This window comes from Jatropha curcas, chromosome 7 (assembly GCF_041381405.1).
Source record: "Jatropha curcas cultivar XTBG-Jc1 chromosome 7, XTBG_Jcur_1.0, whole genome shotgun sequence".
Taxonomy (NCBI): Eukaryota; Viridiplantae; Streptophyta; class Magnoliopsida; order Malpighiales; family Euphorbiaceae; genus Jatropha; species Jatropha curcas.
In genome coordinates, this window is record NC_143157.1 from 18,965,742 (window position 1) to 18,979,663 (window position 13,922).

At 36.3% G+C, this 13,922-nt stretch overlaps 1 non-coding gene across 1 annotated transcript; it reads left to right on the forward strand.

The window, feature by feature from the left end:
- The first annotated feature begins 528 nt into the window (after positions 1 to 528).
- Positions 529 to 635, forward strand: LOC149494863 (small nucleolar RNA R71). Its single transcript, XR_016321936.1, has one exon. It is a non-coding gene; the product is annotated as a small nucleolar RNA R71 (small nucleolar RNA).
- Positions 636 to 13,922: the final 13,287 nt, after the last annotated feature.

The following is a 13,922-nucleotide window of genomic DNA, read 5'->3' on the forward strand; positions in this document are numbered from 1 at the left end:
TGACTAACCTGATTGCCCCTATCCTGATTATCATGATTTCTCCAAAAGGAATTATGATAATTACGATTTTCAGCATTATAAGTATTTGAATATGGACCGCGAACTTGTCCTTGGACATAATTCACTTGTTCCTCCATAACCGGATGCTTATAATTACATTCATTTGACACATGCCCATTTTGACCGCAATTGTCACAAATAAGAGATGTTGATTTACTTATGTTTAAGTTATCAATTTTATAAGACAAAGCAGAAATCTGTGATTGCATTATAGTTAAGGGGTCTAATTCATGCACTTTCTTTGCTGAATTTTTTGAAGAAGAAGAAGACTCATTACTAACAGTAGAATGACTTACCTGAGTTCTTTCGGTTGGCCATATGCTATTATTGTTGGCCATCTCTTCTAGCAACTCAATTGCATCATTAGTAGTCTTCTTCATTAATGATCCTCCTGCCATAGCATCTATAGTTCCCCTTGTAGACGGTGTTACCCCATTGTAGAAGGTTTGAATCAATATATTTTGGGGAAGGCCATGGTGTGGGCAAACTCTTTGGAGCTCTTTATAGCGATCCCATGCCTCATATAAGGATTCATTTTCATGTTGGGTAAATAAGGTTATTTCTTTGATAAGCCTAGCAGTTTTTGCTAGTGGGAAATACTTAGACAGGAAGGCTTGGGCTAGTTCTTCCCAAGTAGTGATAGAGTTTGGTGGTAATGAATTCAACCAAGCTTTTGCCTTGTCTTTCAATGTGAAAGGAAATAGACGTAACTTGATAGCATCTGCTGGTACCGAATTCATCTTGAATGTATCACAGATCTCAAGAAAACTGGCTATATGCGAATTAGGATCCTCATTTGGTAGTCCGTAGAATTGAACACTATTTTGAAGCATTTGTAATAAAGCAAGTTTAATCTCAAACTGGTTAGCATTTACCGGTGGACGTACTACTCCCTTTTGTGAACCATTTAAACTTGGAGTCACAAAGTCCATCAACCTCTGTGGCTGATTTCCATCACCCATGATTCTTGAATTTCTTCTTTTCTTCTTCTTTTTTCGTTGTGAAAGGAATTGTTCAATCTCAGGCTGATAATCCTCCAATTCACTATTTGAAGATCTGGTACTTGGCATATGAGTTATGTAAATTATGTGTTCCTGCAAAATTTTGAATTAACTATAAGTATGTATCTTAATTAAAATAAACTGCAAATCACATATAAGAATATTTCGTTAAATGACAGAACACCGTTCCCCGGCAACGGCGCCAAAAACTTGTTGCGTCTCTTTTGAGTTCCCGCAAGTATACGGATCGCAACGTAGTAATAAAAGATCGATCCCACGAGGAACGAGTTGAGTCCACTTGCTACTTTATTCTTAATGATGTGTTTACAGAAATAAGAATACAATAGTGATTAATTTCTATTTAAGCTAAGGCTAAAGTTTAATTAAATTAAAAGACAAGTGTATAGTCAAATACTTAGAATAATTAATCACAAAGACAAGTGTGTAGTAAAATACTTAGAATAATTAATCATGCACAGGATTTTCTCTTTTCTATTCAAAAGCTTGTAATATACAATAAAGAATTCTTTAATTACATATGGTATGATATAATTCAACTTCTCAGTATAGAATTATACTTTCTACTATATGTATTTCTACATATAATAAAATCCCTATCTTGTTAAATATTAAACCTAATTCTTATTCTTTGATTATCTCAATAAGACAGATTTAACTTCAACAGAAATAAGTGAAATGTGTATATTTAAATTCAATTCAATGAATTAAATCTCTTTGATCTTTACTAAACTATTTCCTTCTGAGAATATAATCTAGTAACTTTGATTAAACAAAGACCAAAAGATAACTTAAAGAATTTTTATCGAATACTACCAATTAAAAATTGTTGCTTTGCATAGAAGAGTTATGAAGAACAACATACAACAAGTCTATAAAACAAGAGAAAGAATGAATCTAACTCAAGCCTCCGGAGGGCGTCACACCTCAAGGAACTTCTTGGTGTTCTTGGCACAATCAATAACAAGTGACTTTCGTCAATCTTGCTCTAAGTACTACTAACACACTTTTCCTAATACAATCTAAGTGTTTTGTGAATCTAACTCTGAATAAGAATCAATTCTGTATCTATCTATCTGTCTCCTTTGCTTCACTTTGATTGCTATTTATAGAGGAGGAGAGTGATGGTGGTGTTGGTAGTGATTGGTTGGCCAAGAGGTGCTTGAGGTGACTTCTCTTAGGAGGAGTCCCGACCCTTGCATGGAAAGATATGATTCTCTGATGAAAAGGCAGCAATCACGTCTCCTGGAAGTCTCGACTCGCGCTCGCGCTGGTGAAGGTTGCGCTCGCGACTTCTGCTCCAAATGCTCCTGCCTCTCAAAAAGTTCTGTTCGCACTCGCGCATATGTAAGGCGCGCTCGCGTATTTCGCTGGCAAACTTTTTGTCTCTCAAAGGTGCTTTCTCGCGCCCGTGCAGATGGAAGGCGCGCTCGCGTCTTCTGGTCCAATTGCTTCTGACACTCAGATCTGCTTGGCACGCCCGCTTATGTGAATGTCGCGCTCGCGACTAGCTTTTCTGGGTGTAGGTTGCGCGCGCGACTTCTGGTAGTGCTCACGACGTGGGCATTTTTCTTTGTTGCGACTTGCTTGGCGGCGCGAAGGCTGGATCAAGGAATTCTCCCATCTTTTTAACTTGTTTTGGCCCTATTTTTGTATAGAACAAGTCTTTGCTCCAACTTTGTTCCTGCAATTCACTTTGAAACAAAACAACACGAACAAACGTAAAATGTACAAAAATAATCATGCATTCATGCAATTTATATCGAAATAACATAACAAGATTTGCCCGCTTTGCGAGGCTATCAGTTACGTTTAACCAATAACAGACCAACTAAATGCTATGAAAATGAGATTTTTAAGAAATAAAAGACTAAAAATGAAAAGAAAAGGTTAAAGTGATTACCTAGCCCTCAGATTTGAGGATTGCATGCACTTAGATTGGTTTTGGGACACTGCTCCACGATCCCAGAAGTGTTGTTATCAAGTTTTTCAAAGCAAACGTTTTCTTTTTCTTTCTTTTCTCTCTTTTTCACTTCTTATATTTTTTGTGCTTTTGATTTTAAATCTATATATCTAATGGCTTGATCTTCCTCAAGGTTACTCACTTGAGTTCTTGGGGAAGAAACCCTAGCCGTGAATCAAAAACCTAAGCTTCAAGCGTTGAAGTTTTTAGAGAAAATGAGAGAAAAGTGCAAAAGTCTCATTTTTAGCACAACATGTTGTATTTATATGGGTAGGGCAACAAAACAAGCTGCGTCACGCGGGTAGAAGCTGCGTGACGGAACCGCAAGCTACGTGACGCAGCTTACTTTTCGTACAGTTGCCGCATATCCATACAAACAGTGCAGGCCGTTGCACGGGCGCGCGCCAGAGGTGTCAGCCTGGTTAGAGTTGCGTGACGCAACTAAGAGTGCCGTCACGCAGGTGATAGCTCGTGATGCAACCCTAACACGGGTTAGACACCTTTGGGGCGGTTTGATTCAAATTTTGGTTTAAACACTTCTGGTTGATCGTGATACCTTATCCCTTATCCTCATATCATCACTGGGTTAGGCGGGGGCATAAAATTACGCGTCAACAGGAAAGGAACATAGTTTTTTACTGAACTGTAAAAAAAATGGTGAGTAGTGTTATATAATTCACATCATCCACCTGCATTTTGCATTCATGCATGCATGGTTAAATGTTATTCATGCATTACTTAATAAATTCCCTTTTGTGTTGCATTAGTTGTTACTATTGGAAATGGTTTGATTTGTTGTGATGTGTTACATGTATGCTTTGCTTGTGTTGAATTAGAATGATGTGGGTCACCGTCAGGTTTATGAGGGAGGTCTATGATACCATCGGCCATGTATAGGGAGATCGGTGCCCTTATGTGCATCTGATGAAATATGATATGGAAAACCACAGGGTGGCCTCCTGTTGGTATGGAAAAGAAAAAAAAGTATAAAACAAATTTAGAGAGCTGGTCAAGTGAGGTTAAGCTGGTCGGCCATGTACAGGGAATCAACTCCCTGGTGCACACGTGATGAGAGGGTGAGCTATGTGTGAGGATGGCTCGTTGAGGGTTTTGGTGATGCCATTAACCAGTTTCCACGTGATATGATTATGTGAAGTGTTAATATTTGTGATTGTTGTTGTTATGTCATTTGTGTGATCGACTGCATGATCATATAACTAGTCAGATGACTAGATTGATTTGTTTATGCATTTGTGTGATTGTGCGGGGTGAGAGGTTTAACTAACATTAACTAACATACTCACTGAGTTTAGGCACTCACCCCTGCCTTAAAATTTTTCTAAGTTAAAGCAAATCCTTTTGAAAGCAACTTGGTTGAGCATTGAAATGGTGAAACCTATTACTTAGCTCCAAGGTCTTTAGAAAAGTATTGTAAATGTAAAAATTATTGAATATAATTACTTAGACTTCCGTAAATTGCAATTTGTGTGGGTTATAATTAATAAGTGATTAGATTATTATATGTATATATATTTTTTATTTATGAATAATCCATACAAATATTGAATGGAGTATAGAAACCTTATGAGTTCTTACTTGATAAAAGGGGCCTAAGGGTTAGGTATGTAAAAAGATCAGTGAATCCTATCTGTTGTGGCTTACTACGGGCCTTGGAGGCCTTAAGCCCACCCAGGTCCTAGTGCGGGCCCGGCCCATGGTGATGGGTCGTGACATTAATCAAATAACATGAACATTTGCCACTAAAGAATCGAACATAACAAAATACCACAACTTAGCCCAAGCTCTATTTCACAAGCTCGAAAACGAAGGAGGAACCTGGCAAATCGCATGGATTAACCGAATAGACAATAAAGAAGCAAACACCATAGCCAAACTGACAGCTTGAAAGGAAGAACTACCTAAAGATGTGATGCTATAATAACAAAATCAACTGACCTATGAATAGGATGAAGTCTTCATAACCGAACCAGACAACAGTTGGATGAGAGAAATTATAGATTTCATACAAAATGACATCCGACCAACAAATAAACAAGAGTCCCTTAAAATAAGTAGAAAGGCAGCCAACAACACACTCAGGGACGAAATACTATATAGAAAATCAAAACCCTCATCGGAGAGACACATGAAAGATTCTATGGGGCACATGAAAGCTTGGATGCTATAATACAAAAATATTGCTATTGGGCTACTACTGGCCCACATTGAAAAGAGATGTTTACTATTTCATCCGCCATTACTCTACCTGCTAAAGGTATGACCGAGTGCCAAGGAAACCCTCATCAGAATTACAACCAGTAGGCTTGGCATGGCCCTTATCTCAATGGGGCATGCACATTCTAGGTCTTTTCCCCGTTACAATCGGGCAAAGGAAGTTTGTGGTAGTGGCCATTAGTTCTCCAAATGGGTGGATGCTAAAGCACTCAGCGCCATAACACTAGCTTGAATCATCAGCTTCTTCTGACACAAGATAATATTCAGGTATGGTGTACCTCATAAACTTATTACTGACAATGGTAAATAATTTGATTGAGGAGCCTTCAGATCTTTCTGTGCGGATTGTCACATCGAACTCCAGTTTACCTCAATGGCCCATCCACAGATGAACGGCCTCACCAAAATAACAAATCGAACCATTTTGCAAGGATTAAAGAAAAGGTTGGACGGAGCAAAAGGTGAATTAGGCAGACGAACTAAACAGTGTACTTTGGGCATATTGAACTACATCCAAGCACGCCACTGGAGAGAGCCCATTCTCCCTTGTGTATGGAACATAAGTTGTGATCTCTATTGAAATCGGCTCCCCCAGCTTTTGCACACACAAACACAACAACTTGGATAATAATGAAAGCCTAAGACTTGACCCGGACCTTATTAAAGAAAAGAGGAACAACGCGATGGTTAGAGTCGAAGCATACAGACGGAGGATGAGAAAATATCATAATCGATAAGTTCAAAAATATCACAACCGAAATAACCAAAGGGTTAACAGGCATGCGCAAGCTCGAACAAGATTAGGATGGCCCATGTGAAGTCATAAAACAACCAGGCCCCGACACCTACAAACTCAAAAAGCTTATTGTATATTCACAAAATAAATGTAACTTAGTTCTAGGAAGAAATAGTAAAAGAACTATCGAGTTTTTTCATCTAAATTATCAAGTCATAAGACCAGGGTGTAAAAGGGAGATTGGAAGTGAAATTATAATATAGGGGATAGAAACGCTTGACATGTTAGGTTTTTCCTAAGAATTTCTTAGATTCTTTGGCCTTACATATTTCCCGCTTCAAACAGCTCGGACTTAAGTAGTCCTCAGATCATTCAGACTTAAGCAGTCCTTAAAGTTTTTGAACTTAAGACGTTCTTAAATAGCTCGGACTTAAAAGAGTCCTTAGATAGCTTGAACATAACTAGTCCTTAAAATTTTTAGATAGTCGTCTCCCAGTTTGGACCCAACAATTCATATAAAGAAGTAAACTACTCGAAAAAAATCTCTGGCAATCAATAATATTTTGGCGATTAACGGAAGCTTAAAAAGGGCATTCTATTGAAATCATAAAAGGTACAAACATGAATTGGTCTTTTATAAAAAAAAAAAAGAGCTACTCTAAGAAGGGACCAAACGGAAAACTAAGTAGATCAGGCATGAACTTGTGAGCCTCCCGTTTGATCATCCCTACCAAGCGAAAAGTCAATAGGCAGATCTTGACTTGTTGGAGGGTTTTGGTCAGCAGGCGAATCTGGGATTGATAGAGGACTTTGATCTATAGGAGGATCCTGGCTTGTCGTAGGATCTTGATTTGTTGGAAGGCTAGCAGGATCTTTGGAATCAGGAACATCCCTGAGGGTTTACTCAAAGATCCCTTCAGTATCGGCATCGACATTCTCTTCAGTCTCCTCATCATCATCCAAGTATATGTTATCAACCCAGCTCAAATCCCCCTCAAGACTTCGAGCTCTCAGTTCGGCTAAAATCTTAGACCGAAGACTAAAACACGTCCAGGTCAAGGTTCACTTCCACTGAGTGTTCTTGCTCACAAAAAACTTACTAATTCCGAGACTTCAAAGTAGAAAACTTCACAGCTTGCCTCCTATACACTTCTTTGAGCTTTTGGCACTCAACGTCCAACCTCTCTACCTACTATGCTGACTTGATTGCTCGGTCATTAATTGGTTAAGCATTTTCCATCTTTCCTCCATCTTTGCTTTGTTTGTCTCTAGCTCGCCAACTCGGCCCTTTAGTTTTTTATTCGAGTATAAATTAACGGTTATCGCATTGATCGCCTAAAAGAAACAGAGAAGGAACATGAATAATAAGGATAATATCGTATATAAGGCAAAGGCGAGAGAGAAAACATACTTGAAAGAGACACTGCTTGATGGCGTTCCTCATGGCCATATCATCTTGACACCCATAGTATTCATGATATGGAGGGAAGAAGCAGTATTTAGCCATCTCTCTACTGGCATTATCATCTTAGAGGTTGACGCACTTCCTATACTTTTTCTTAAAGGAGCAAACATCAGGAATTTCCTTTATATCCGAAGGATGGATTGAGGTAAGAATCTCCCGGGGTCTTTTCCTAGTTTGCTTAGGGACCAGCTGATTTACTCGTTCGAGTAGGAACCACTGAAGGAGCTGGAGTCAAAGCGGGAGGATCAAGAATGACCAAAGGAGTTTTTTTTTTGCCGAGCCTTCCCCCTCAACTTGCTTCCTCATTCTTCAGCCACCTTCAAGAGCTTAACTTTCTTGGGAGCATTTTCTGTACAAAGTAAAATACAAAAATTAAAAAGTGTCAATAAAATCGAACATAAAATAATAAATAAGAGCAGGCCTACCAGAGGGATGGGGGTTAAGTCTCATGGGTCCACTAGGTGAATAAGTCGGATATCCCTCAATAATCACTTCCTTAAGGTCCATTGTCCCTAGCCCTCGAGCTTTTATAAGTTTCACACAACGTTTATCCTTGGGACTAAACCTTTTAGGCACATGGCTGGCAAGTGTAACAGACCATTTGTTCAGTATTTTGAACCCTCCAGGATGCCGCATAATAAAGTATTTCTATTTTTAGTTTTTAAAAAAAGAAATTTTGACTTATTGCTAAAAACGTTGCATTTTGGCCTCGCCTGAAGAAAATAATATCCTCGTTCAAGCGATCATGAAGCATGTAAAGATCTTTAAATCCCCGAGTAATGAGCACAGTCCCATCCTAGCGAGCCAACTCCACGATACCATATATAAATCTTAAACCATTAGGGTGGAGTTGACTTATGGTTATCTGATACTTATTGAAGGACTTGAGGGGCTCAATCAACAGTAGTCGAACTCCCGAGCGAAAGTCCTCTTCATACAACAAAATGGAGTCATTGTCCAATCTTCATTTGCCCTCATGTATTTCAAAGGGCAAGCTAATTTATATTCTGGTGGTATCCCATACATGAAGCAAATTTCTAGAACCTTGCCCTTATCAATATCAAACGGGATGTCGGCGATCCTAACGTGGTCCTTTCTTGGCTTAGCTTCGAATGTGGCTAGCTCGGTCAACTCAGTATCCTTGTCTTCGTGCTCGAAAGAAGAGACCTTTGAGTGTTACATCACCATTTGGACATCCTCGTCACTAGATGAACCCATGATCCCAACAGCAAAAAAAATGGTAAAGAAAAAACCAAGAAAGAACTTAAAACACTTACCAGACGAGAAAACTCTAGAGAGAGAAATAGGCCAAAATCTAGAGAGATGCTCTAGAAGTTGTGGAATAGAAAGTGAGTAAGAAAAGGGAAGAAGAGGAGGATATATATAGGGGAGATGGAAGCACCCGAAGAGTCGCCTTAGTAATAGAGATGACTCTTGGAATCTACCTTGGAAACCCAAATGATGATGCCCACACTTATGTAACTAAACGTTGGGGCCTTAGGCTTAGAAATGAACCTATAATTAGGGAAAAGCCTGTCCGAGCAATTAAATGAGACTTCAAAAAAAATATATATAATATAATATATGAAAATGAACGATGATGAAATATATATAAATTTTAGACATAAATGACAAAATATTGTTGGGGGACAATTGATAATATCAGTAAAAATATATATTAATAAATCTATTCCTAACCACCATATCCCCCTAAAAAATCTCTCAAATCACCCAATTAGTGGAACAGTATCTCCACTATCTAATTTCCTTAACCAACTACCTCTACTATAAATAGGGGACCTTTCCTCAAAGATCATAAGATAACTAGAAATGGAATAACTCTCTATGTTGATCCCTCTCCCAAATACTAAGAAAAAGTAACATTAATTATTGAGACTATTATTGTTGAATCATGTATTGGTTTAGTTGAGGATGAGGTTCAGGCTCTTGTCGCGTTCTACAATTCTTTTCTACCTTCTCGCATCGTAAGGCAAAGAAGCATAAGATCAGTACTAATGTCAAAAAAAAAAAAAAAAAAAAAAAGCATAAGATCAGTACCAAGATGAAGATGGATTCGTGATCTTCATTTTTCATTTGTTGACAATGTAGAGCATCTTGGTGGCCCTGAAAGTGCTGAAATTTTCTTAATTAGTTTTGTTTTCTGTTTCTTGATTTCTTAATTAGTATATATTGAAAATTTTTAACGGTTGATTTTTTTTTTAAAAAATTCTCTTACTACTATTTCTTTTGTCTATTGGGTTTTGATTCTTTTGATTATAGGAACTACTCCAAACTCAATTGTTTCATCCATAAATGTTATTGACCTTACATCATTACAAATGAAGAGCCATTTTACAGTTGTACAAAGTCCTAAAGAAGGTAAAAAAAACAAAAAGAAGCAAATCTTACTAGAGATGGCCATATTACGGTTCCGGGAATCGGAACCGTCGGTTCGAATCGGTCCGGAACCGTAACCGGAATAGGTGAGAACCGGAACCGGGCCGAACCGGAACCGGAACCAGAAAATTTCGGTTCAGTTCCGGCTCCAAATTTTCTGAAACCGGAACCGGCGGTTCCATAGAACCGGTCAGAACCGGACTGAAACCGCCGGTCGAACCGGTTCGAACCGGCGGTTCTAGCCAAACTGTCAGGTTTTTTTTTTTTTTTAAATTTTATTGTGAAATCTCTTAATTATGTTCAAGTCTTTAAAAAAATAAATTTAATTGAAATATTTTTTAATTTTTTAGGTGTATCTTTTAATTTTTTATGTTTAATTTTTTTTTTTTAAACCGGTCTTCAAAATTTAAAATTATGTTCAAACTTTTTTAAACAAAAAATAAATTCAGTTGAAAATTTTTTTAAAAAAAAATAATTATGTTCAAGTCTTTAAAAAAAATAAAATTAATTGAAGTATTTTTTAATTTTTTAGGTGTATTTTTTAATTTTTTATGTTCAAATAATTTTTTTTTTAAACCGGTCTTCAAAATTTAAAATTTAAAATTATGCGATTCGCCGGAAAACCAATCGAAACCGGAACCGGAACCGGACCTTTTCGGTTCGGTTCCGGTTCCAGTTTTTCTGGAACTGGAACCGCCGGTTCCGAAACCGGAACCGTGGCCAAGCCTAAATCTCTCTCTCTCTCTCTCTCTCTCTCTCTCTCTCTCTCTCTCTCTCTCTCTCTCTCTCCCATTTGAAAAATATTTATTATAAAAATAAGTTTTAGCTACTTTCTTTGGCTAATTTTTATCTATGGTCCTTCAACATATATGGTAATCTCCTTGTGGTACCCAATCTTGAATTTGTTCCTTAGAACTACCTGCACTTCAATTATATAACAACAAACACCCTCAAAACATAATCCAGTGGGAAAGCAACCGAAAAGCTGACGTGGCTCACTGGCAAGAGTTGCAAAATGAAAATTATAGCCATATTAGTAGATCCAGTCAAATAAATGCCTTAATTATTTTCTCTCTCCATAATCCTATCTGTTGTCGCTTCTTCAAAGCAAAGAAACCCTATTTCCTAAAAAAAAAAACAGCTTTCGTTTGATCTTATAAGATTTCCTTCATTTATCATTTTATCTTTTCTTGTAAAATTCGGGCAAGACCTTACAAGACCTCCTTACTGCTATTGAGATGTCGGATTCCATGAGTGTCCTTCAAACTATTTTCTTTGGATATAGTTCCATGTATATGTATTGTTATCGAACTATAAATCTAAATATTCTCATCGAAACCTCAAAGTCTTCACAGAAATCACTTGGTCTTCTTGGCAAGGATCGCGTTCCTACCTATGGAAATCTGTGATAATTGCGATACTTCTTTTTCCTTCTTGTCCTTATTGAAGCTATTAATTATTTTATTGCGCTTTCATTTGGCAATTTATTTTTTGGGAACTGGCTATTCTCATTGTCATTGTAGTTTCTGAGTTCAGTGTAGGCGTGTTCATCTTTTTTTTTTTTTTTTTTTTTTTGTTCTTGCTTTAATTAATTAAAAAGATTAAGGCCATATTTAACTAATCATATGACGTAATAATATAATATTAAACTGATGGTTCCATCATATAATACTAAACATAGCTTTACGGCAAAGAACAAACTTAATATTTTTATTTATGTATATAACTATGTAGTTTTCATTGTCTTTTCTTCTTTTTATAGTTGCAGCACTTAACAAAGGATTCAATCGTGCTTTAGAGACACTTTCTGTTGGTGGACTTACTCTTGGCATAGCAGAGGTTGTGCTTGTTTGCTGAAAATTTTCAGGAAGTATTTGTCACAATCAGTATTTTCATAGCAGGTATATATATAATATGATAACTATATTTGAAAAAAAAAAGTTCCATAACTTGATTAATTAATTTCTCTCGAATTATTGATACGATTTTTCATTTGTCAATTTCTATAAATTGTTGATTCAAAATGCCAATTATCACATGTTTTATATGTTGTGGGTCCCTTCGACACGTGGAATCCACACGCTTTGAAAAAGAAAAAAAAAGAAGGAAAACGTGTTCTTTGACGAAAGAAAGAAAGAAAAAAGTCAAAAAAGGAAGGCAATGGAGTTATACACGGCATTCCTACGCGTTAACCTGTCTATAAATAGAGGCAGAGGCAGCATACAAATACACACATGCAGCAGAAATAAGAAAAAAAAATATAGAAAGATATCTAGTTTTAGGAAGGGTTTCCTAAAACTAAAGGAGAGAAAAATAGTGAGAAAATTATTATGGGGTATTTTTGAAAAACATTTTGAGTATCACTATTTTTGTATTACTCGCATTGTGTACCTACTATTTTTTAATAGTGGAAGAATGATTCGGAGTTTGTCCCGTGGACGTAGCCCTAAACAGTTAAGGTGAACCACGTAAATTTCTGTTTGTCACAAGTTTACTTTTCCGCTGCGTTAATTTTCTCTTAAATGATTGAAAGGGCCCAACGATTAGTATCAAAGCTGAGGTAAGTGGTACCTGAAACCCAACAACTGGTATCAGAGCTTATGCCCAACATTATAAAATGGGCATAGACCCAATAGTAATAAATTTAAACTATAATTATTTGGGTCTAACAGAAGGACACAACTCTTTTCAACCTGGTTCAATAATGAAGGTGAAACTTATTCCATTCCTTATTTCAATATTGAAGCAAACAAATAAATCGTAACAAAAATAATTTGCATTGCAATAGCATTCACAATTGCCACAAGCTCAAAACATTCCATACTAAATTTGAGTTCTTTGAGTTCAAAGTTAGTCTGCTGTCTTTGACTTCTTCTAAGCATGTCATTTGGTCTTGTATTTAATGAAGCATCAATTTGAAATTCTGCTAAATTTGGTGTCAAATTGGGTTCTATAACAAAGCTTGTTTGCGTTATAAATTCTTGCATTATTCCATCGTCTTGATACAAAGCTCATCATTCACATATCAGATGCATTCAACCAAGCAATAAGTATGTTCAAATTCACAAATAATAAAAATTCAACATCTTACATTATTTATTGTCACAGGAAAAGACACTGATGTGTTCCTTTGGCTAGCCATATGTATTTGGCTGCTACCTGTAACATCCAACATCAATGCATAACAATATACTCAATAACAAATCCAACCAGGCAAAATCCAAAATTAAATAAATTTACACAAAATTGACATCCATCATCCATTGCAGCGTAATTACATACATATGCACATCATATCTATAACTACATAAAAGTACTGTTGGCTCAAGGGTCAAAATGTTTATCTCGGATTTTGATGATTAATACAAAACAATAAATTTAAATTATATTATTTGTGCTAATTTTATTTTATGCAGAATTTCTTTGGAAAGAAATCATACAAGGCAAGTCCTACATTGAGAGTGAAGATTTCGAAGATCCTAGTAATCTAGGTATTTAGGAAACTCTGTAGGATAGAGAGAAAGTTTATATATGAGCACAAAAATCTTTTTCTCTCTCAAAAGTATTTTCGGAAATTAGATTTTCTCAAAATAAATTCCTTTATTTTATTTTCGAAAATATTCCGTTAAATCGAAAATATTTATTTTCCTAAAACTAAAGAGATTTCTTCTCTAATGTTTTTGGTAATAAAATCATTCACTTTTTCGGAAATATATTTTGAAAGATCTAAAGTACTTAAAATTATTTTCTTACCTAAAAAACGAAAAGGAATATCTTTCGGTTTTAGTAAGAACATCTTTTCCGCAAATAATTCTTTCCAAAATAAATACTGTCGAAAATCTTTTCTAAAGGAAAGTGAAAATCGGGTTTTATTCTCTTACCAAAAAGGGATAAAACAATTTTTGGTAACAAAGATTTTCACATTTTCTAAAATAAGGAAAGAAGATATTCTGATCTCTTTCCAAAAGGTGACAGCTCCTTTGTTTCCTATATAAAGGAACATTCACGTCTTATTCAATTTGGTGAAGTAAGAGTAATTGTTTTAAG